Consider the following 24,686-nt stretch of genomic DNA (forward strand, 5'->3'; position numbering starts at 1 on the left):
TGGAATTTTGGTATTTGTATAGCACACTAAAAGAGTGATTTTTAAATTCCTTTTTAAAACCAACAGATTACAGAATATTTACCAAGTAAGCATGCAATTATTAAGAGGCTTCACTATGCTACAAAATGTAAGGTGCAATTATGGATTCATAATGAGTATTTGTGGGTGGAGGGACACAAACCTTCAGTCTATAGGAATGTCCAAGCTAAGTGTCATATTCTAGATCAGAGTATTTCTAGATCACATCATTGCTCCCAACACAGGTACACATTAGATTTTTGAGAAAGGGGAAGGAGGAGGAGGTGGAGCCATAGGACTGACTCACTCTTAGTATCATGCACTTTGTCAACTGTGGGCAAAGACCTTACATAGTAAGAGAATTCCTGCTTCACAAGCTGAAGGCTACCAAATTACGAAACTGGGAACTGGCTTAGAAAACACGAGGTGGTCCATAATAAAATAGACTATTCCTCCTCTTGCTAGAACATTAAAATAAGTCCACAGATCAAGGGTTGGAGATACAGCTGGTGCCTCCTATGGTTGTAACAAATGACTCATTTTTCATATCATTGTCTCTGATCCTTATGATTCTGAACTATGGCAGTCTAAGACATGGGTTCCTAGGGCCAAGAAACCTCAACCAGGGAACATAATGTTTTTGAAGTATTGGAGTCTGACATTACCACTTCATTCTGGAAGGTGAATCATGGTTTTGACTGAAATGATTGACCCTAATATCAATAGGAAATTTCTGAAATCCTAGCTGCAGTGATACCAGAAGCAGTAGAGAGGTGTTGAAGACACATCTGGGTTGTCTGCACAGCTTCCTTCCTTTCTGATGATTACCGGTCTTCTGCATGCTTCCATTTCCAAGAATACTGTGGGAGCACCATAGGCGTTCGACACCATGACCACAGGTGAGTGGACCGCACATAGGAACAAGATCAACACAGGGACACCCAAGGCCTTTGCAAGGTCAAGACTGCATAGCAAACTCAGAATCTGGTCCATGCAGCATTCTGTGAAGATAGATACAATAAACGTGCTTATTCAGCTCAGAAATAATCTAAGCCACTTCCTGGACCAGCAGCAAGATCAAAATTTTGAAGAAAGAACAGGCATATTTTGCCCATGAAATGTCAAGATCTAATGTCAAGCAATAGTAATTAAGACACTATGGTATTTGCACAGGGGGGACAAAGAGACCAATGAAACCGAGAGAGGAGGCCATTACGAACCACCCATATATGGAACCCTGATATATGACATAAGTGGCTGTACAGAATAGCACTAAAATGAGGAACTCATCAATAACTGGTTGTAAGCAATTAGCTGTTCCTCTATTTTTAATTATTAATTAAAAATTAATTAATTATTCCTACAATAGGAAATATAAAATCAATTTAGAATAAGTGTATAAATGAAAGCAACGTTTTACAACTTTTAAGAGAAATGTCAGAGAACATGTCATTAGCCTTGGGTGGGTAAGATGTATGTATGCAGGTACAAAATGTATAAACCATAAAAGTAAAGTTCAATAAATCTGATTATATTAAAATGCAAAACTTACATTCACAGAAAGATACCATAAGGAGAGTTAAAAGACATGCAATGGAAAAAAGCAATAATGTTGAAAACATAAATAAGAGAGCACATTAAGGATTTTAATAAATAAATAGATGCATTATTATTGAAAATAAAGAAAAATAACTCAGAGGAACAGGCCATTTCACAGAAAAAGAAACTAAGTGGCTAATACCAGGTGGAAAGATGCTTAAACTTTCTAATATTCAGGGAAATGCAAAATAAAATAAAATCCCATTTCACACCAATGAGATATGTATAATTTTAAAAGTCTGACAATATCAATAATTATTGGGAGCATAAACAGGAACTCCTAAAATGGCATCCTTGAGCAAGGCTGAAGATGTGACTGTCCTACAACCTGGGGGATGGGAAGAAACACATAAGTATCATGAGACCAACTGTGGGACATGATCCACTGATACAGATGCTAAGTCAGTTTATAAATCCTTAGGAATAGCAAATGATACTATGTAACAGATTTCATTTTAAGTACTTATTTGCATTTTTCATTAAAACTGTCTGTCAGAGATATAGAACTTCCTTAAAGTTGCCCAAAAGAAAGATTTGCCTCATGTCTTTCATTAGCATTGAAAGAAAAAGACATCGTATGCTTGGGGACTCAGCTTGCTGCAGACTATAAAGGCAAAAAAAAAAAAAAAAAAAAAAAGAAGCAAATTTTCCAAAAAGACAGGTAGTGACAGTCCCTCCAAAGGATGAGATTTTAAAATCTGTCTACTTTGAGGAACGTTCCTGCTCTTCAGTGTGAGATCGTACATTGCACAAATTTTGGGAAATGAGTAATTTCAGGATGACTCTAATAGTCCTGGTCCAGTTACTCACCACCTTGATGACATTGGTAAGTTTGAACCTTCCTAAGTCAACATTCTCTGTTTTCCCAGCCTTCCTGCTCCTGAAATAGTTGTGCCTTACCTTTCTTAGCAATCTCACCTATTGCATGGTTCCAACTCTTACTCTTATATGGGTGACCATAAAACTAGTTATCCTATATAGAATGCCACTCTTCACTTTCTGTTTTTTTAATTTTTTTAAAGTTTATTTATTTTATTTTTTTTAATATATGAAATTTATTGTCAAATTGGTTTCCATACAACACCCAGTGCTCATTCCAACAGATGCCCTCCTCAATACCCATCACCCACCCTCTCCTCCCTTCCACCCCCCATCAGCCCTCAGTTAGTTCTGTTTTTAAGAGTCTCTTATGCTTTGGCTCTCACCCACTCTTACCTTTTTAAATTTTTTTTATGTTTATTTATTTTTGAGACAGAGAGAGACAGAGCATGAATGGGGGAGGGTCAGAGAGGGAGGGAGACACAGAATCTGAAGCAGGCTCCAGGCTCTGAGCTGTCGGCACAGAGCCTGACGCGGGGCTTGAACTCACAGACTGTGAGATCACGACCTGAGCCGAAGTCGGAGGCTCAACCGACTGAGCCACCCAGGCGCCCCATCACTCTTCACTTTCAAATCCACATTCCCAACTGTTGGACATCTGCATCTGTAGGTCTACCTCAGGTCTGTCCAGTAGAACTTCTAAGATGATGAAAATGTTCTCTGTGCTTGCCAGTAGCATAACTACTAGTCTCATATGGGTATGTGGCTATAGCAACTGAAGGACTGGATTTTTTTAAATTTTATTTTGATTTAATTAAAGTTTAAATAACCACATGTGGCTACTGTATTGGACAGCCTATGTGCACCCAAGAGCGCAAAGCTACCCTATAATGTTTCATTTGCCAAGAATTAATTTCTCCCATTCTTTGGACCGTCTCCGAAATTGACGGGATGTTTTGGTAGCTTTGTCATTTTTTTCCAGAAAATTGCTCACCTGACCTCTTTATTGTCAAATAGTGTAAACTAAGGGGCACTGGGTGGCTCAGTGGGTTAAGCGTCTGACTTTGGCTCAGGTCATGATCTCACGGTTCGTGGGTTCAAGCCCCGTGTCAGGCTCTGTGTTGCTGACAGCTCAGAGCCTGGAGACTGCTTCAGATTTTGTGTCTCCCTCTTGCTCTCCCCCACTCACACTCTCTCTCTTAAAAGTAAACATTAAAATTTTTTTAAAAAAAATAGTGTAAACTAAGAATTGACAGGTATGCTCTTTAGCAATCAGCACTCAATATTTGGTTTTTTAAAAAAATGTATGTTATAACATTGTAGTACTTACTACATCAAACATATTTTGCTTTGCCTCAAGCTATAGGACTATATCACATTATTTTTTTCCTCTTTTATAAGCATCTTAACTTAGATGCCAACAAGCTCTTTGAATCCAACTGTCAAAGGAAAAATTGAATCAACATATCCAAAGGTAAAATGAAGTCTACACTACATTGAAAGTGAGCACATGATTTTCTTGATGTGTGCTTAATTTTCTCTGCAGGTAGATGATAGAGTAGAAACTTACAAAAATCAATTAGCTATTGTTTGTGAATGGATAATTATAGACTGATTGCCTTGAACTTGTTCATGCAAGAGAAAATTAAAAGAAAAACATGTTGCTCCATTTTTAAACAAAATGTCAGGATGAAAAGCTGACTGAGAGGAAAATTGGGCCACATTGAGTGGTTACTCTTCATGAATATATATAAAGCACTATTGTTACTGTTAGTTTGCATAATGAATAACTTGTTGTCAATTTTTTTAATTTTAAATAGAAATTTCTTACAATTTAACAACACACAGAACATTAACAGCATTAAGTTGCTTTACTAATACTGTCACAAATAATGTTAACATTTTCACATTATGGTGAGATAATGTTCCCAAGATCACTTCTCTGACATCACTTGGATCAAAGTCAGAAGTAAGAATTTTGCCACATCAATATAATGATATAGTTAGATATTAAAAAAAAAACTGGCTCTCTGCAGCCAAGTGATGTAGATGGGACATATTCATTTCTTTCCCTTTTCATCAGATTTCTTTAGACCTGCTATGACGCAGAGCCAAAAACACACTTCGTCATGGCACAGTGCCCGATCTTCAACTTAATATATGTAAAAAGCACATCATGAAAAAATATAGCTCAATAGCAATATATGATTTTTAATAGGCTATAACTCACATCTAAACCCCAACATTCCAACACATTCACCACCCCCCAAAAAATAAGGTAAACCTGCGAATGAAAAGACTAAGCGCTCAACATACATAGATTTTTCTCTTTCCTTCCATTCTTATGATAGGAACTACTTCATACCAACACGTGTCATCTAAAAAGTTAGTAAAATTCTCAATAGAGAATTTGACATTAAATCAGGATAACTACAGTATCAGATATTGAAATAGGAAATAAACAGATGTGAGAGAAATAAATTATTACTTCATATCTTCTTTATCACCTCAATGATCTATGAGTTTTCCCTCAATTGATCATTTCACAAGCAAGAGTGTTTGTAAATGGATAATGGAAGCCTAATGGCATACTATTATTTCCTACTAAAATACTAAAATTCGCTAAAAATATAAAAATAAGGAAAAGCAAGCATGAATATTAAAAACTAAGGCACAGAGCAACCAAAATACAATAACTTTCAAGAAATTCTATGGGATACTGTGCAGATGGAAACAAATACAGAAATTTGCTAAGAGAAGCAAGGCCTTGGGAAAAACAATTTATGTTCTATAAATGAGCTCTCTGTATGTTTTATTATTAAAGTGATACTATATTCTTCAAATAAATTGGGAAAATTAATATGTAAAGTCTTACATTGCCTGAAAAATTATTATGCTACCTACATAGCATGTTATTTGGAACTTAACTAAATTATCTTTTTCTAAAATTATCTGTATCTAGTACATTTTGGCTGGAATTCATTAACACCTGTTTGGCATATATTTATTAGACTATCCAGATAGTCTATTTTCAATTGGTTTTTTGTAGACTGTTTTTGGGTGGTAGCAGTTTAGCAAAATTGAGAGAAAGATACAGTGATTTCCCACATGCCCTCACCCCCACACATGTACAACCTTTCCCATTGTCAGCATCCCACCAGACTGGAGCATTTATTATAACTGGTGAACCTATGTTGGCCCATGATAATTACTAAAGGCTGTAGTTTATCTTAAAATCCACTGTTGGTTTTTACATTCTATGGGTTTAGACAAATGTATAATGACATGAATCCACCATTACTGTATTATAAGAGTTTTTCACTGCCCTATAAATCCTCTGTGCTCCACCTATTCATTCCTACCCCCACCAACGCCTGAAAACCTGTCATCGTTTTTACAGTCTTCATTAGTTTTGCCTTTAATAGTTGGAAACATATGGAATGTAGCTTTCTCAGACTGGCATCTTTCACTTAGTAGTATGCACTTAAGCTTCCTCCATGTCCTTCCATGGCTTGTGAATTCAATTATTTTTAGCAGTGGGCAATATTCTAATGTCTGGATGCACCAAAGTTCATTTATCTTTTCACCTACTAAAAAACCTCTTGGTTGCTTCCAAGTTTTGGCATTTATGAATAAAGCTTTGATACGCAACTGTGTGTAGGTATTTTTATGGACATAAGGTTTCAGCTCCTTGGAAAAAATACCAAGTAACATGATTGCAGAGTCATATGGTATGAGTAGTCTAGTTTTATAAGAAAACATCAAACTACCTTCCAAAGTAGCTGTATGATTTTCCATTTCCACCAGTAACGAATGAGGGTTCCTATTGCCCCATATCCTCCCCAGCATTTTGTGTTGTCAATGTTCCAGACTTTCATCATTCTAATAAGTGTACAATGGTTTCTCATTGTTGTTTTAATTTCTATTTTCCTGATGACACATAACGTGGAGCATCATTTCATACATGTATTTGCTATCTGTATATACTCTTCAGCGAGGAGTCTGTTCATGTCTTTGCTCCATTCTTGGTCCATTGTTTACCTTCTTACTGTTGAGTTTTAGGTAAGAGTTTGTTATATATTTTAGAAAAAATTCCTTTATCGGATGTGTCCTTACAAATACTTTCTCTTAGTCTGTGGTTTGTTCTCTTTTGACGTTATCTTTAACAGAGCTGAGGTTTCTTATCTTAATTGTGTCCAGCTTGTCAATTCTGCATGGATCATACCTTTTGTGTTGTACCTAAAAAGACATCACCATAGCCAAGGTCATCTAGATTTTCTCCTATGTTGTATTCTTGGGAGTTTTATAGTTTTATATTTTACGATTAGGTTTATGATTCATTTTGAATTAGTTTTTATGAAATATAAGGTCTGTATCTATATGAAGTATTTTTCATGTGAATGTCAAATTGTCCCTGTACCATTTGTTGAAAAGACTATCTTTTCTTCCTTGTACTGGCTTTGCTCCCTTGACATAATTGGTTGACTATATTTATGTGGCCTACTTGTGGACTCTTTCTTCTATTCCACTGGTATAATTGTATATTCTTTCGCCAATCCCACACTGTATTGATTACGGCAGCTTTATAGTAAGTTTTGAAGTCAGGTGGTGTTAGTTCTCTAACTGCTGTTCAAAAGTGTGTTGGCTATTCTGGGTCTTCTGCATATAAACTTTAGAATTGATCCATTGATATCCTCAAAATAACTCACTGGGATTTTGCTTGAGATTGTATGAATATACAGATCAACTGGGGAGGGAGGAACTCACTTGTTGACAATATTGAATCTTCCTATCCTTAGACATGGGATGTTTCTCTACTTTTAGTTATTCTTTGATTTCATTCATAACAGTGTTATAGTTTTCCTCATAAATATCCTATATGTTGTTACATATATAATTAAGTACTTCATTTTGGGGGTGCAAATGTAAATGTTATTATGCTTTATTTTTTTTTAATTTTTAAGAGTTTATTTATTTTTGAGACAGAGCATCTGAGGGAGGGGCAGAGATAGGGAGACACAGATTCCGAAGCAGGCTCCAGGCTCTGAGCCATCAGCCCAGAGCCTGACGCGGGGCTCCAACTCACGAACCATGAGATCATGACCTGAGCTGAAGTCGGACACTTAACTGACTGAGCCACCCGGGCAACCCAAAGTTATTATGCTTTAATTTCAAGTCACACTTATTCATTCAAGTATATAGAAAAGTATATGTGTGTGTGTATATATATACATATATATGTGTGTGTGTGTGTGTGTGTATATATGTGTGTGTGTATGTATAATTATATATTCAATGATATAGAAAAACAACTGACTTATGTGTATTAACCATGTATCTGGAAACCTTGCTATAATTGATTATTAGTTCCAGGAGTTGGTGTTTTTTGGCCAGTTCTTTCACATTTTCTACAGATGATCATGTGATCTGCAAACAAAGACAGTTTTATGTCGTCATTCCCTATCTTTATGATTTTTACTTCCTTTTCATCTCTTATTGCATTAGTTAGAACCCCCAGTACAATGTTGAAAAGTAGTGTAAAGGGACATCTTTGTCTTGTACTTGATCTCCGTTGAAAAGCTTAGAATTTCTCATCATTAAGTATGATGTTAGCTATAGCTAACACAGATATAGCTCTAAATAGAGATTATTAGCTCTTTATAGAGATTATTTATCACGTTGAAAAAGTTTCCTTCTCTTTCTAGTTTACTGATAGTTTTTATCATGAATGGGTATGGGATTTTCTAATGCTTTTTCTGCATCTATTGATATGATCATGTTACTTTTCCTTTCCCTTTTTGATTACATTAACCGATATTTGAATGTAGAACCAATGTTGCATACCTAGAATAAAGCTAAAAGTGGTATATAATTCTTCTACATTGTTGGATTCAATTTGCTAACACTTCATTGAGAATTTTTGCATCTATGTGAAAGAGCAATATTGGTTTTTAGTTTATTTTCTTGTGATGTCTTTGGTTTTGATATTAGGGTAATATTCATCTCATACACTGAGTAGAGAAGTACTCCCTCTGCCTTTATCCTCTGAAAAAGATTGTAGATAATTGGTATAATTTATTTTTTAATGTTATGTGGAGTTCACCAGTTAACTTGGTGCCTTTTGTTTTGGAAGGGTTAATCATTGTTTGAATTTCTTTAATAAACATAGGTTTACTCAGATTTTCTATTTGTATGAGTTTTGATAAATTGTGCATGTGTTGGGTTTTTTTTGTTTTTGTTTTTGAGAGAGAGAGAGGGCACACAGGAAGGGCAGAGAGAGAGAGAGAGAGAGAGATCACCCAAAGAGGAGCTCGAGCTCACCCAATGTGGGCCTTGAACTCATGAACTGTGAGATCATGACTGGAGCCAAAGTCAGATGCTTAACCAACCGAGCCACCCAGGAGCCCCAGCAAATTATGTTTTCCAATTAATTGGTCCATTTCATCATTTTGTCAAATTTGTGGGCATAGAGTTTTCATAATATTCCTTTACAATCCTTGTAATGTCCATGGAATCTTTAATAATTCATTTATGACATTGGTAACTTTTGCCCTCTTTTTTTTCTTAAGCTAGCTAAAGGTTTATTGATTTATGCTGATCTTTTCAAAAAACCAAACTTTGGTTTCATTGATTTCCTTTTCAATTTACTATTTCCAATTTCATTGATTTCTGTTCTTACTCTTATTATTTTCTTCTCTTTCTTTTTTTCCTTTTATGCCCCAAGTTTTAATTTAAATTCTGGTAAGTTAACATACAGTGTAATATTAGTTTCTGGTGTAGGATTTAGTGATTCATCCCTTATATACAAGACCCAGTGTTCATCACAAAATGTGCCTTCCTTAATACTCATCACCCATTTAGACCATCCCCCTTCCCACCTCTCCTCCAGCAACTTTCGGTGTGCTCTCTATAGTTAAGAGTCTTTTATGGTTTCCCTCTCTCTTTTTTCCCCTGTGCTCATCTGTTATGTTTCTTAAATTCCACATACGAGTGAAATCATATGGTATTAAATTTGTTCTTCTTTTTCTAGCTTCTTAAGGTGCAAAATTAGACTATTGATTTTGGATGTTTCTCCTTTTCTAATGTATGTGTTTAATAAGTATCTGTTTAAGCACTGTTTATGCTACATACTACAAACTTTGGTATGCTGTATTTGCATTTTCATTAAGTTCAGGATCTTTTTTTAAATTTCTCTTTAGATTCTTTCTTAGATATGAGTGTTATTTAAAAGCATGTTTTTTAACCTCCATTTATTTTGGGATTTTCCAGTTATGTTTCTGTTATTTCTGGTTTAGTCCATTGTGTCTGAGATCAGACATTGCATGTTTTTTAATTATTCTTTGTTAAGGTGTGTTTTATGGTCCAAAACGTGGTATATCTTGGTGAATATCCCATATATTTGGATATTGCTGTTTGGGGATAATATAGTCAACAGATGGCAATTAGATCCAGTTGATTGGAGGTAGTGGTGAGTTCAACTATGTCCTTAACTGTTTTTTCTGCCCGCCAGATCTGTCCATATCTGATATAGCGTTATTGAAATCTCCAATTGCAGTCGTATAGTTTCATATAGGATTTTATATGAAATCTATATCATATAGTTTCATATAGATTTTACATCGTATCGTTTCATATCCCATTATTAGACATATTTATATATAAAGCATTGTTATGTCTTCTTGGAGAATTGACCCTTTTATCATTGTATGTCTCTCTTATCTGTCTTGAGTAATTTTCCTGGCTTTGAATTCTCTCTACGGAAGTAATATAGCTACTCCTACTTTCTTTTGATTAGTGTAAGTATGACATATTTTTCTCCATTCACTATTAATCTATATGTGTCATTATATACAAAGTGGGTTTCTTGTACATAACATCTAGCTGAGTCTTATTTTCTAATCCACTACAAATCCATTACAATCTTTGTATTTTAATTGGTGCACTTAAATGATTGGTATTCAAAGTGATTATTGGCATATTGAGATCAATATCTACCATTATTTATTACTGTTCTCTATTTGTTAGTCTCGTTTTATGTTCCCATCTTTGTCTTCCACAATTTAATTTCTTTCTTGTCATTTTATTTTATTTTTATTTTTTTAATGTTTATTTATTTTTGAGAGACAGAGTGAGACAAAGTGAGACTGGGGGAGGGGCAGAGAGAGAGGGAGACACAGGATTGGAAACAGGCTCCAGGCTCTGAGCTGTCAGCACAGAGCCTGACGCAGGGCTCGAACCCACAGACTGCGAGATCATGACCTGAGCCGAAGTCAGACGCTCAACCGACTGAGCCACCCAGGCGCCCCTCTTTCTTGTCATTTTAACTGAGCATTTTGTATGATTACATTTTCTCTCCTTTCTTACTATATTATTATTATTATTATTATTATTATTATTTTGCCTTTTTTTAGTGGTGACCTAAATTTGCAATATACATTACCACTAATCCAAGTCCACTTTCAAATAACACTGTAGCAGTTCATGGATAGTTTGAGCACTTTATAATAACAAAATAATCCTAATTCCTTCCCCCTATCACTGCATTATTCCTATCATTTGTTTCATTTATATACAAGCATCATAAGCATACACACACACAGATACACACACACACACACACACACACACATAAAAGAATACATAATTAAATGCATTGTCACTGTTACTATTCTGAACAAACTGGTATTTGTTACATCAATTAAGAGTATGTAAAATAAAATATTTACTTTACCTTCAAATATTTCTTCTTCAATGTTCTTCCTTTCATCATGTAGATCCAAGTTTTTTTTTTTACTTACATCATTTCCTTCTCTCAAGAAAACTTCCTTTAACAACAAGGTCTACTTTGCAAAGTAGGTATACTGACAACAAATTTCCTCAATTTTTGTTTCAGACGGTCATTATTTCTACGTCACTTCTGAAAAATACTTTTATAGGGACGCCTGGGTGGCTCAGTCGGTTAAGCATCCGACTTCAGCTCAGGTCACGATCTCACGGTCCATGAGTTCGAGCCTCGCGTCGGGCTCTGGGCTGACAGCTCAGAGCCGGGAGCATGCTTCCGATTCTGTGTCTCCCTCTCTCTCTGCCCCTCCCCCATTCATGCTCTGTCTCTCTCTGTCTCAACAATAAATAAACGTTAAAAAAAAATTTAAAAAAAAAAAGAAAAATACTTTTATAGGGTACCAAAATCGAGGTTCATGGTTTTCTTTTCCCCTCAACACTTTATATATTTCACTCCACTCTCATTTCTCATCTTGCTTGCATGGTTTCTGAAAAGAAGTCAATGTAATTCGTATTTTTGTTCTTGTATAAGTAAGGCGGTTTTTCTCCCTCTGGTTTTTTCCAGACTTGTTCTTTTTCTTTGATTTCCTGCAGTTTGGAAATGATATTCCAAGGTGTGGTTTGTTGTTGTTGCTGCATTTAGCCTGCTTGGTGTTCTCTGAGCTTCTTGAATCTGTGGTTTAGTGTCAGACTTTATTTTACAGAAAATCTCAGTCATTATTGTTTCAAATATTATTTATTTCCTTCTTTGCTGTTTGGTTATTTCCATTATGTGTTTGCTACATCCTTTGCAGTTGTCTTGCATTTCCTGGCTATCCAGCGTTTTTTTTCTCTTTGTTCTCTTTGGTTTTTGGTTTTCAAGGATCCTGTTGACATGTTCTTAAGCTCAGTCCTTCCTCCACTGGGTCTAGTCTACTAATAAGCATAGTAAAGACACTCTTCATTTCTGTTACAAAGGTGTTGATCACTAGCATTTTTTTGTTGTTGTTTCTTAAGATTTCCATCTCTCAGCTTACGTTCCTCATCTCTTTTTCCATTTTTTCTACCTTATCCCTTAGACCCCTGAGTCCAGTCATCATAGTTGCCTTAAAATTCCCTAATGATTCCAGTACTCTTCTCATGTCTGGTTCTGATGATTGCTTTGTCTCTTCAAACTGTGGTTTTTACCTTCCAGTTTGCCTTGTAATTTTTTCTTGACAGCCAGACATGTTGTACCACATAAATAGAACTACTATAAATATAACTACTGTCATGTGGTGATAAGCTCTGTGGAGAGAGGAAGTGTTCTATTGTCCTATTATGCTGTCTCAGTCTTTTAGTGAATCTAGGTCTCTGCATGGCAAACTTCACAGGTATTCTCAGTTTTTATTTCTCTCCCTCTTTAGGAGGGATAAGATGGCTAACACAGATTGAAGTTGGGTATTTCTCTTCTCCCAGGTCAAATAGGCTAAAGCCCTAGTTAACCAGACTCTCCTAGTTAAGAAGAATAGAGTTCTCCGGTATATTTTGAAATGGTTCTTTTCTTCCTTCTTCCCCATTGGAAGCATTAGGAGATTTTTTCCCCAATATTCACCTTGAGAATATGGTTGTGCTCCTGAACGTGAATCTCACAATACTGTAGGCACTCCGACAAGGTATCCTTGGAGTTTTAACTCTCAGACTTGTGCACACTGAACTTCCAATAAATTTTCAACTGCAGTTCAGATTTTCCTATCCTGGTACTTGTTCTTGTGGTAGTTTCCGCTCATAAGTCTCTGTCCTGTTAAAGACATAACTCCCTGTATTTGTCTATTTATCTCTCCAATCTTGGGTTCAGTGGTCTACCCTCTGTACTTATTTCTCTTATGGGTCCAAGAAGAGTTGTCAACTGTTCTATTTTGTTACTTTTTGGTAGCACAGACTGTCAGCTTCTAAGCTTCTTACATGTGGAACCAGAAAACGATTTTATATCTTCTTATTAAATTGCTTTTTCCAGGAAAAATAATTACTTCCTCAAGAAAAAAGGTGTTTTATTCATAGAATTATCATGTTAAGCAAAATGTATCTTATTATGACTCTTCATTGTGTGTATTTGAGTGTCCATGTGTCTTTATTTTTGCTATATCTTGACAGAGTTTCTACTATAATTGTTCTTTTTAGGAACTACAGTATGGTGTTTTGATTTATACATTTTTATTTGTTTTCCAATTACTTAATGACTAGAATTATATGGAATGTATGTATATATATTTAGCTTCACCCAGAACAAAACCCCTTTGTAATGGGTGGCTGTTGCCAAAGTATAAATATGCATTCACCTTTGGGGCTGTCAATCAGTAAGTATACTTCCATTGTCTCCGTCCCAGCCTTTGTGTTATATTTGGCATTCATATTACATCTACAAGTGCTATAATCCTTGCAATTCATCATTATTGTATTATTCAAGATCATTTCACTTGCAAATGATGTAAACCAAAATTAAACTAAGTTGAACAAAAACTAAAAGGAAGGAGGAATATATTGTCTTCTGTACTAAAATGATAAGAGTAGCCAAAGGGTGGATCTAGCTGCATCCAGAATCTCACATGCATACTCTCAGAACATTCTCTCTTCAACTCTCATTTCTATTCTCTGAATTTCCCCATGCACATGGACTTACGACCAAGAAATGTGGCTATATATATCTTTACATGCTCCAGAACTGAAAGAGATCTTTTCCTGTTCTGTGTGTAATAATAAAATCTTGTAAAACACATGAAATGCCTGATTTAAAGATACATATCCATTTGTGCACCAATAATTTTAGCCAGATGGATACAGGTGTGCTGCTCACAATAGTCATGAATCTATAGAGATGGGGGGAAAAATTAAAACTATATTTATTCTCAGATAATATGAGCCTATCTATAGAAAATTTGAAGAAACCTATAAAAAGGCTACTAAAACTAGTAAGTAACTTTTGTAAGTTTGCAGAATACAAGGTCAATATACAAAACCAGTTGGTTTTCTATGCACTAGAAAAGGAAATAAAAAATTAAAATTTAAAACATACCATTTAAATAGCTTCAAAAAGTACAAAATAATTACAGCTATATTTGTCTGGAGGTAAACAAGATCTCTATACTGAGAGCTACAAGCATTGCAAAAAGAGATTAAAGAAGAACAAAATAAGTAGAGAAATCTATCCCTTCATGGATCCAGAAATTCAATATTGTTAAGATGTCTATTCTTACACAAATTGAACTACAAATTTAATGCAATGATGGTTAAAATCCCAGATTGCTTTTGGTAGAAATAAATAAGCTGATTTTAAAATTAGTATGGAAATTCAAAAGACCTAAAATAGCAAAAACAAATTGGAATAAGAAAATAAAATTTAGAACACATCACTACTTACTTCAAGAAGTATTTTAAAGTTACTATAATCAGCAAGTATAGAATTAGCATAAAAATGCATACATAGATAAATGGTACCAGAGTCCAGAAATGGATGCATTCAAATTATCTGAGTTTTGACAGAGGTCCCAAGGAATTAAATGGAGAAAGGATAGTTTTTGATAAACTGTGCTGTAGTTATTGGATATTCATACGCCACAAAGAAAATGATAACCCTTAGCTCTCACTTTTAATCATATACAAAAATTATTGCCAAAAGACCTAAATGTAGTTGTTGAACCTATAAAACTTCTGAATGAAAATATGGAGGAGAGCCTGGGTGGCTCAGCTGGTTAAGCGTCTGACTTTTGATCTCAGCTCAGGTCATGATCTCACAGTTTTGGAGTTCAAGCGCCACATCAGCCTCGGTACTGATGGAGTAGAGCCTGCCTGGGATTTTGTCTCTCCCTGTCTTTCTGCCCCTCCCCTATGCTCTCTCTCTCTCTCTCTCTCTCTCTCTCTCTCTCTCAAAATAAATAAATAAACTTAAAACAATAAAGAAAATAAAATATGGGAGAAAATCCAAGTGACTCTGGGGTTTCATAAACATTTATTAAATAGGGTGCTGCAACAGTTACCCCTTGTAAAAGACAATGATTGATAAACTGTACTTCTTCAGAATGAAAACAAATAATCTTTAGAACATAATTACACATAAGAAAGAGCAATCAACAAATAAGGAGATAACTATTTATTTATATAATGTCTATTTAGTTATTCTGAGAGAGAGAGAAAGAGAGACAGAGGGAGAGAGGGAGTGAGAGAAGGAGTTGGGGAAGGAGAGACTCCCAAGTAGGCTTCACTATCAACAGAGAACCCAACACGGGGGCTCAGTATACCAAATGTGATATCATGACTTGAGCCAAAATCAAGAGTCGATGCTTAACTGACTGAGTCACCCAGGCACCCCAGGGAGATAACATTTAAAAACTGTAATCTGGCAAAGGACTTGTATCCAGAATATGTGTGTGTGTATATATATATGTGTGTGTGTATATATATATATATATATATATATATATATATATATTTAAAACCTCTTACATAACAAGCCAATATTACAAAACAATTTTTAGGAATGCCTGGATGGCTCAGTCAGTTAAGCATCCACCTCTTGGTTTCAGCTAAGGTCATGATCTCATGGTTTGTGGGTTTGAGTCCTACATCAGGATCTGCACTGACAGCACAGAGCCTGCTTGGGATCCTCTCTCTCCCTCCCTCCTTGCCCCTCCCCCACTCACACTCTCACTCTCCCTCTCAAAAATAAACTTTAAATATATGTATATTTAAAAATAATATAACAAACTGATTTTTAAATTGATAAAAGATTTGAAAGACACTTTGAAATTTTAAATATACTGGTAGCAAATACATGAAAATATCTTTATGATTAGTTACAGAGAAATTTAAATTAAAATGACAATGAGACACCACTACATGTCCACTAGAATGGCAAAATTTGAAAGAATGAAGATTTAAACAATCTAAAATAAATTAATGCAATCCACTATATCAACAAACTAAAGAAAAATCACATTTAGACCCATAGAAGGCATAATGGCTGAAAATGTGCCAAGATTTTGGTAGACACCAATCCCCAATATTTTGATGGCAAGAGATTGCAATGGCACTAAAAATATCCATCCAAAGCCATGTACAAGAAACAGAAGAAAGACCAGTGTGTATAGAAGGCAATGATAAAGGAGAGAATGATAGAAAATTGAACCAGAGAGTCTGAAAAGTCAGCTGGTTCATGTGGGGCCTCACTAGCCATGGTAATGATTTTTAATTTTATCCAAGTGAAGTGAGTAGCCACTGGAAATTACTGAGTATGAGAGTGACCTTATCTGGCATAGGGAAGAGTTAATTTGTCCAAGAATGATCTCCTGCAGGCTTGCCTCCCTGAAAAGGGGCCCACTTCTTAGAGGACTCCCTGGAGACCAGCTACAGCCTGGTGATTAAAAATAAAACTAATAATAAAATAATTAACAGCAAGACTTGACTCAAAACACCCTCCTCTTCTCTCCAACCAGTAGTGCTGAGGTAGCAAATCATGTCATTACACAGTTGCAGCTATAAGCCTGCATCACTGGTCTTTCATCATTCTGGAAGTTGGGCTTCTGCACCTGTAAGCTGGAGGAATAAGGCTAGAGCCAAGGATTTTCCCTGGCATCTAACTACTGGATCTCAGTCCCCGGTCAAGCCATTGGAAGCACTTCCATTAAAAGACTCAGGGCCAACAACTCTCTTCCTACATCTTATGCCCATCTACATTAGATTTCAAAGCACTTTTTATAATGCACTGGACAGCAAGGACCCCGCACTCTTGCTGTTGCTCTTGGCTCAAGGAGTTTTTCCCAGTAAGAGCTGCTTGTAATTATCTTTTGTTTGCTAGACACTGGCTTAATTAAAAGAAAAAAAACCCACTCCTGTTGCTATGTTAAGAATAGACTGTATGGCAGCAAGAACATAATTAGTGATATAAATCTGGAACCTGTTCCAAAAATCCAAGTGGGAGATGATTATGCAAGAAAATTTGTCAGATGCTAGGTTTATGTTGAAGCAGAACCAAGGATTTCTTGATTGACTGAATGTATGGCTTGGAAGAAAGAGGTAAGTTTTGACTCTAAGGTAAAAACACCAATAATCTTGGATAATTTAGGAAAAGGGGGGATTAGGACTACAATAGAGCCTCCCTGACTCAAAATAGCCAATAGAACCAACCCCTTAATTCAGCAACAGCTTTTGACAAGTACTCTATTTCATCAAATGCCAAGGTCTTCCACATCTTAAACGTGTCAAAAATGCTCACCATCTCTCAGAATGTTAACAATGGTGATTATCATAGAGACTCCATAATTAAGAAATCTAAGCTATACATGTAGGCAGAGTTCATATTTGCAGAAGCCCCAGCAATATTGAATAATGCACAAAGGAGTTTCTGTATCAAAAAAAGAAGCATACACTTGCCTGTAATATTCTCTTCTTTTCGTCTTCACGAGTATTCCTCCTAAGGGCTGTTTATACTAAATATGCTACTTCCTTTCTTCCCATTTCCCTTGAAGCTTTTTGAAGATGTGTATCAATGCTTGACATTCTCGTCAAAGGAACCAACTTCTCTGAGAAATGCAAAAGCCATTTTTAAATATGCCAAACACATTTTCCTTGGACGAATGCATAATGGGATAGATTATATTTTACTTAATATAATTTTAAATTTTATTTTGCAGATCAATATAATGGGTAAAGCTAGGGGTAGAGGTTCCCTAAGGCTTAGAGTCTAGCATAAGTTACAACAGAAATGGCTAAAAGATCTTTATCTGTCTTTACGATAGGTATGATTTTTAAAAAGAGGAAAGAGCTAAAGAGCCTTTCTAGAGCAAGTTTAGAAACCATGTTTCAGTAACTTGAGTTTGTTGTTAACAAAAGACACTGGGAATAACTGAGTAACATATGAGATACTGAGAAAGAGGGAAAGAGGATTTGAGACACTGTGTTCTTTATTGTGTTCTTTATGTTCTTAGAAACTATTGGAAAGATTTAGAATTGCTTGGTAATTATTTTTGATGCCATTCTGGTATGTCTTTGAGTGCTACATTGTACCAAGGTAGAGCCACAACATAGTCCCAAGATTTATTCAGTTTACAGATGAATGAATGGAAATTCTTTGAGATCATATCTATGATTCTAGTCTTGAAATTTTTGAAATCAATTTTGACAATGCAGTCAGACTGGTACTTTTTTCAGCACAACCCTAGCCAAGTTAATTCTCTGCTTAAAAATCTTGGGTGGTTTCATTTTTTGAATAAAATCCTTACCACCACTCATGATATCATTATCTAGTCCCTACTTATCTCTTCTGCTTTTCTCTTGATACAGCCCCATTTCCAGCATCTCTTTCTGCCTCTCTCACAATTAAACTGAGGTGGGTTTTTTTTTGCACTTTCGAAAGCATTTTAAAAACATTCTCTTTAGTTTCTAATAATGTATATACTATGTTCTTTAATCATTCAATTTTAAACATCCTCATCTACTCACTTCTCCCTACCAAATCTGGCTCCTACTTACCCTTTACAATTCAATTTACATTAGACTTATTCCATCTCATTGACCAACCCCTTAAACAGACTTTGTTACGTGTTTAGACGTCTCTACACCATGTTCTGATAGGGTAAAATAATCTTAACAGAGCAATGATTATGCCAATCATTCCTTCTTTAAACTGGTAGTGCATTGAATATATTTTATTATGTATGTTATAATTATAATTATATTAATATTATAATCTCAGAACCTAGCCTCGTGATATGGTCTGAATATTTGTGACCTCCCAAAATTCATGTGTTGTAATCTTAATGTCCAACGTGGTAGTACTAGGAGATGGGACTTTTGGGAGGTGCTTAGTTCATGAGGATTGAGTCCTCATAAATGGTATTAGTGCGCTTAGAAAAGACACACCACAAAGCTCCCTAGTTCCTTCCACTATATGAGGATATAGCAATGTCAGCAGTCTGTAACCCAGAAGATGGTTTTCACAAGACCATGACCATGCTGGAACACTGATCTTTGGCTTCTAATTTCTAGAACTGTGATAAATAAATTTCTGTTGTTAATAAGCCACCCAGTCTGTGGCATTTTGCTACAGCAATCTGAATGGACGAAGGTACCCAATGATGTCTTAATAACCATTGAATAAATATCTGTTTAACAAGGACATGATACAATGTTTCAAATTTACAAAATTTACTATAAAAATACAAAAATAAAATGCCAATTATATTTGCAATTCATGTATTTATTTCTGACTTAATATCCAAAAAAAGTCCAGACGACTGCCACTGTAAACTATAAACAACAAGTATATATGGAGAAAAGAAAAAAGGAAGAAGAAATTCTTAAAGTCAGTAACTATGTTGAAAATTTACATATATGTACTATATGTTTTCCCATCATACCTAGACTAATATGGAAATGATTTCCATTTGATGGAAAAAGTTGAGAACACTATATGTAGTAAAAATGTAAAGGCAGCATCAACTCAAAGTGACTTTTTTTTATTGGAAAAGTTTGTTAATATATTCTGTGTGAGTCTTTTCTTGATTCTTAACTCACTAAAGCTTGTACTTTATCTTCTCTCCAATGATATGGTATTTGACTCAGTGTAAAGACTTGTGATCATTTATTTGATTGCAACCATCTGCTCCCTAAAAGTCATTTATCTCTCTCAGGATTTGGAATGATATCTACAGATTCCTAGGGTGCCCTCGTTCTTTTCCCTTGAGGGAAATTACTTTGTCTTGATTGCCTGTTTCTTTTTTATTCTCTCCTGAGTTTTGTCCTAAATCAACCCTGTCCGTGGGGAGTTCAAAGGCAGCAATTATAAAGCTTGAGTCTAGGAATTACCAGTGACTGCCTATCAGAGAAAATGAATGTGTGTGTTCAAGTGCCCCTTGGGACTTTTCATGACTTTCATGCCTTCAAATTTCCATGCAAAAGCAATAGCATACAGAAAAGTCAAAACGCTTATTATAATATGGTTTTCTCTAGATAAAATACTGAGATGATAAGAAGAAATATGAGAATTTACCTTAATGGGCAGATAGTGTGTGCCCAGGACTATGCAAGGTAATTTTCTTCTTAATCTACTGAATTCTCAAAACAAATCAATGAGTTAGACATTCCTTTAGCTATTTTTAAAGTAAGAAAATTGAGAATAACTGATTTGCCTAAGGAGTTCCACTTAACTAGTGGCAGAGCTGAATTCAAACACAGGTCTGAAAAACTTCAAAATGTGATCTTTCATAAGAAGCACTTTACTTCATATAAGCATATAATAGCATTAGTATACTTTAAACTTGGTCTTTTTTTAAGTTTTTTTATTTACTTAGAGAGAGAGAGAGAGAGAGAGGAAGAGAGTTGCATGGGCAGGGGAGGGGCAGAGAGAGAGAGAGGGAGAGAGGGAGAGAGAGAATCCCAAGCAGGCTCCCCACTGTCAGGACAGGGGCCAATTTGGGGCTTGATCCCACGAACCATGAGATCATGATCTGAGCTGAAAACAAAAGTTGGGTGTTTAACTGACTGAGACACCCAGGGGCCTCTAAACTTTGTCTTTAAAGTTCTCTTTCAAGCCCAAATGTCCATCAACTGATGAATGTATAAAGAAATTGTGGTTTATATACACAATGGAATACTACGTGGCAATGAGAAAGAATGAAATATGGCCCTTTGTAGCAACGTGGATGGAACTGGAGAGTGTGATGCTAAGTGAAATAAGCCATACAGAGAAAGACAGATACCATATGGTTTCACTCTTATGTGGAGCCTGAGAAAGTTAAACCCATGGGGGAAGGGAAGGAAAAAAAAAGAGGTTAAAGTGGGAGAGAGCCAAAGCATAAGAGACTCTTAAAAACTGAGAACAAACTGAGGGTTGATGGGGGGTGGGAGGGAGGGAAGGGTGGGTGATGGGTATTGAGGAGGGCACCTTTTGGGATGAGCACTGGGTGTTGTATGGAAACCAATTTGGCAATAAATTTCATATATTGAAAAAAAAATAAAGTTCTCTTTCAAGTTGGTAATTTATAAATTTTATGAATGTCAGAGTATATATGAGGAGAGTGCTAGATATGGCTCTGTATTGCAAGGTGTTGGGAAGGCAGCACATGAACCAGTGTAAAATATTTAATTAAAAAGATGTAATGAGAGGCACCTGGGTGGCTCAGTCAGTTAAACATCAGACTCTTGATCTCAGATCAGGTCTTGATCTAAGGGTCTTGATTTCATGCCCTGCATTGGGCCCATGGTGGTCATGGAGCCTCCTTGGGGGGAAAAGAAGATGTAATGAAAATCTAAAGACACAAACCTTTTCCTTTTGTTTGTTTGTTTGTTTGTTTGTTTGTTTGTTTTTAAGGCTGGAGGGTAATTCCATCCAGTTACTTCTTGCTAGCACTAGAATTCATTATAAGCATTGAAATCAAGCAGTAATTTCTTCCAGCTTCCTTCATCTTTTAAAAATGGTTTGGCTCCTCTCTGTCATTAATATTTCTATATTCTCTTGTAATAGACCTAGTAATTTCTAGAAGATTCCTGATAGAATTATAGATGGAATGAATTGTTTGTAAATTATAAATCAATTTGGAATTAAATTACATTTTGACAATATTGATCCTTCCAATTTGTAAACACAATAAATCTCATCATTTGTTTAGTTTTCCTTTTATATCTGTCAACAATTTTCAGAGGTTGTGAAGAAGTCTTGCACACTTCTTACCTTTAAGTATTCTATTTTTTTGAGCACCATCATCTCTTAATTTTCATATTATACATTTTTTCTATCCAGCACCCGAAACAATAAATGATTTTTTTCATATTATTATAGAATTTGGTCATTTTTGAGTATTTGAAATTACGATATTAGTAACTAAATGTTATTTGAATATCATTGACACATAATACTCTACATTTCATTCCTTCAACAAACCATGAGCCAGTCTTGTAAGATGTTGTTTTCATCTGGTCAGTTTAGAACAGAGGAATAAAAAACATGGTAGGCATCATTTACTGAACACATAAAATATATTTGATGGTTATGTCTTAAGGTTGTGCTCCTACAAGTTTATTTAATTCATTTAACAGTGATAGAAGTTTTATAGAATTCTTAGCATTTTCTCTGTAGACAACTATGCAATCTACTTTCTTCTCACAGTGACGAGGACAACCAGTATAAGATTGAATAAAAATGTGAGAACAGGCATCCTGGCTTTATCCTCAGTCTTAAAGGAAAGTTGCTAACATTTTTATAGGACACACAGTGTCCTACAACATTAATTAACTTTTATATTTATTAATGACTGTTAGATTTTGGTTTGGGGTTTATGCTGGTTTCATGAAACTAACTATAAATAAAGCACTCCCTACTTCTAGAGTTTGCCAGTTTGTTGATAAGGGTTACAGTAAAAAAATATTTCATATAATTCACCAGGGAAGCCATGTGCATGTGGGATTGGAGCTACCTGGGTGGGAATTTGGATGATAAGCCCATTTCTCTAATAGATACAGAACTATTCAAATTTTGTATCCAAACTTTTTAAATTATAGCTTTTAAGAAATTTATCCATTTCATATAAGTGTCACATGTGTAGCAACAAAAATCACTTTCTATCCTTTGAATGTCATTAGGATCTGTGGTAATAACATCCCTCTCGTCCTTGATATTGATGATAAATATTTCATTCATTTTTAAAAAAAATTTAATGTTTATTTTTGAGACAGAGAGAGAGAGAAACAGAGTGTGGGCCAGGGAGGAAGAGAGAGAGAGGGAGACAGAGAATCTGAAGCAGGCTCCAGGCTCTGAGCTGTAAGCACAGAGTCTGACACAGGGCTTGAATTCACAAACCGTGAGATCATGACCTGAGCTGAAGTGGGAAGCTTAACTGACTGAGCCACCCAGGTGCCCCTCCTTCGTTTTTCTTAATCTATCTAAGGATCTATAAATTTTGCTTAACTTCAAGAACCAAGTGTTTACTAGTTTTATTTTCTCTTGTTGCATATTTACTATCCTGTTAATTTTTGTTCTCATCTTTATTGATTCCTTTCTTCTGTTTATTTTTTTTTTTAGTATAGTTGACAGACAATGTTACATTCGTTTCAGGTATACAACTTGGTAATCTGACAAGTTTATACGTTATGCTGTGCTCACCACAAGTATGGTTTACCTTCTGTCCCATTACATCGCTATTACAATATCATTGACAATATTCATTATGCTCTACTTTTTATTCCTGTGATTTATTCTGTAACTGGAGGCCTGTATGTCCCTCTCCCCTTCGATCATTTTTCCCATCCCCCCATACTCATCTTCACTCTGGCAACCATCATTTTGATCTCCATACTTATAGTTCTGATTCTGCTTTTTGTTTCTTCTTCTTCTTTTTTTTTAAGATTCCATTTATGAGTGAAATCATATAATGTTTGTCTTTCTCAGCCTGATTTATTTCACCTAGCATAACACCGACTAGGTCCATCCATGTTGTCTCAAACGGCACAATCTCATCTTTTTTATGGCTGAGTAAAATCTCATTTATGTATCAATCATAGTTTATGTATCCACTCATCTATTGATGGAAAGTTAGGTTACTTCCATTTCCTTACTTCTTTTGGGTTGAGTTTGGCCCTTTATTTCTAACTTTCCAAAGTGGAACTTATATCACTAATTTTAGACCTTCACTGTTATTATTATTATGCTATTATTTATTATTTTCTAATTAAAGTATTTAAAATGTAAATTTCCCTCAATAAACCGTTTTAGTGGCATTCATGAATTTTATTAGACTATATTTACAATTTCATACATTTTGAAATATTTTCTAATTTGCTTATGATTTCTTCTTTATACAATGGATTGTGGAGGAGTATATCATTTAATTCCCAAATACTAGATATCTCATTATTACTTTCTAATTTATTTCTCCTCTAATTAGAAAATGCATTGTGTATAACTTCAAAAGCACTAAGAGTATTTCAACCGTTTTTATGACTAACATGATCCTTCTGGTGAATGTTTCATTTTACTTGAATGTGTGTTTTAACAAGTTCACAATAACTTTCTACAATGTCAGTGCAGTCAAATGCATTATAGTTGTTCATTCTCTCTCTCTCTCTCTTGATTTTCTGTGTACTCATTCTATCAATCACTTAGAGAGAAGGGTTGAAATCTTCAAGTCTTTGTGGCTCTGTCTACTTCTCTTAATTCCATCAGGTTTTGACTCATGCATTTTGTGGCTTCCCCAATAGATGCATACATTTTTAAGATTATTAACTCCTTGAGGAAGTAACCTTCTTTCATTATAAAATGTCTTTCACTGTCCAGTGTAATAAAACCTTTTTTTCTGATGTCTACTTGTTTTCATACTAAGATAGTCATTCTAACTCTTATGATATGGTATATCTTCATTCACACTTTAATATTCAAATGTTTAAATGATAAAACCTTTTTTATTTCCCCACATATGTATTTTTCCATTGTTCCATTTTCATACTTTTCTACAGATCCAAGTTTA

General features: G+C 35.1%; 1 long non-coding RNA gene across 1 annotated transcript; it reads right to left on the reverse strand.

Annotated features, from left to right (window-relative positions):
• Window positions 1-13,168: 13,168 nt before the first annotated feature.
• LOC128312673 (uncharacterized) lies at window positions 13,169-24,055 on the reverse strand. Its single transcript, XR_008292255.1, has 2 exons — window positions 21,899-24,055; window positions 13,169-17,750 (listed from the first exon to the last, which is right to left on the reverse strand). It is a non-coding gene; the product is annotated as an uncharacterized LOC128312673 (long non-coding RNA).
• Window positions 24,056-24,686: the final 631 nt, after the last annotated feature.

This window comes from Acinonyx jubatus, chromosome D2, assembly GCF_027475565.1.
Source record: "Acinonyx jubatus isolate Ajub_Pintada_27869175 chromosome D2, VMU_Ajub_asm_v1.0, whole genome shotgun sequence".
Classification (NCBI taxonomy): Eukaryota; Metazoa; Chordata; class Mammalia; order Carnivora; family Felidae; genus Acinonyx; species Acinonyx jubatus.